A 1,550-nucleotide genomic window follows, 5' to 3' on the forward strand; every position below is an offset into this window, starting at 1 on the left:
CTCTTCCACAACCTTTCCTTTACCTTTGGCTTCCACAATCTTCTCCAAAATCTCATCATTGATCTTCTCATCAACAATCACCACTTCATCATCTATGTTGATGGCCACCCCCTCACCTTGTTTCTCAGCATCCTTGGTGAGAGCTCTATGAGGTAACTCCTTACCACTCCTTAGGGTGATAGCTTTCATGGTCTCTTTGGGGTTTTGCGCAGATTTTCCAGGTAAAGAACCTTGTTGGCGATTTTGGTGAGTGTTCATGGCAGCAAACTGGTTCTCTAAAGCTTTGAACTTGTTGTTGAGATCATTGTAGGTTCTATCAATCTTTGAGTGAAGGTTCTTCAACTCATAACCAACATGCTTCTCACTTCTAGTCTGAGACTCCAATATTTGTTTCAGTAGGGCATTAGTGCTGCTTCCTTGAGAAGTAGAGGTAGAAGGATTAACTTGTTGTTGTGATGAATTGTGTCCTTTGTTGTTGAAACCAGGAGGAGGGTTTTGCTGAGGCTGATAGCTGCCTTGCTGGTTGTTCCTAGGCTGATAACTACTCTGTTGGTTGTTGGAATAGGATTTCTGTTGGTAGTTGTTGTGTTGAAAGTTTGGCTCTTTTTTGTACCAGCTACCATTGTTGTTAATGAAACACAGCTCTTCTTGACCTTCCAAACCCTCAACCTCATGGACAACAGGTGGTGTCTCTTGGTTTGGGTTACCAACAAAGTTCAGCTGCTCTTGGGTGGATTTATCAGCAATGAGTATGTCTATCTTATCCTGTAGAGCCTCTAACTCCTTCCTCGTCTGCTTGTCATCTGTTCTACTGCCTTTGTCGTGGTCTCCACTGTAGACTGCGTCACTCTTTACCATGTTGTCAACCAGCTCTTCTGCATCTGCCTCAGTTCTTCCCAAGAAGAACCCATTGCTAGCTGTATCCAATCTGGCTCTGTACTTAGGAAGAGCACCCCTGTAAAATGTGCTTAGCAAGCTTTCCTTAAAGAAACCATGGTGTGGGCATTGAGTTTGGTAGCCCTTGAATATCTCCCAGGCTTCACTGAATCCTTCAAAGTTTTTCTGTTGAAAGCTGAAAATCTCATTTCTAAGCTTAGCAGTTCTTGAAGTAGAGAAGAACTTCTCCAAAAATGCTTTCTTGCAGTCATCCCAGGTTGTGATAAAGTCGCTGGGTAGAGGCTTCTCCTACTGACGTGCCTTATTCCCCAAAGAGAAAGGGAATAGCTTGAGCTTTAATGTATCCTTGGACACACAATTGGTTTTTGACAACCCACAGTAGCTGTCGAACCTGTCCAAGTGATCAAATGGGTCCTCCAAAGCCAAGCATGATACTTGTTGTTCTCGATCACGTTGAGGAGTCCTGATTTGATCTCAAAGTTGTTAGCTGCCACAGCCGGTGCCCGGATTCCCAGTCTATGACCATGAATGTTGGGGCGGTCATAAGTGCCAATGGGTCGAGCTGCTCGCTGTGGGTGTTGTGGAACGTTGTTGGCTCCATTGGCGTTCACATCATCTTGAGGTTGGTCTCCCATATTAATATCCAATCTCAG

General features: G+C 44.5%; 1 non-coding gene across 1 annotated transcript; it reads left to right on the forward strand.

The window, feature by feature from the left end:
- Positions 1-988: 988 nt before the first annotated feature.
- On the forward strand, positions 989-1,095 carry LOC125582637. Its single transcript, XR_007320094.1, has one exon. It is a non-coding gene; the product is annotated as a small nucleolar RNA R71 (small nucleolar RNA).
- Positions 1,096-1,550: the final 455 nt, after the last annotated feature.

Source organism: Brassica napus, chromosome C2 (assembly GCF_020379485.1).
Source record: "Brassica napus cultivar Da-Ae chromosome C2, Da-Ae, whole genome shotgun sequence".
Classification (NCBI taxonomy): domain Eukaryota; kingdom Viridiplantae; phylum Streptophyta; class Magnoliopsida; order Brassicales; family Brassicaceae; genus Brassica; species Brassica napus.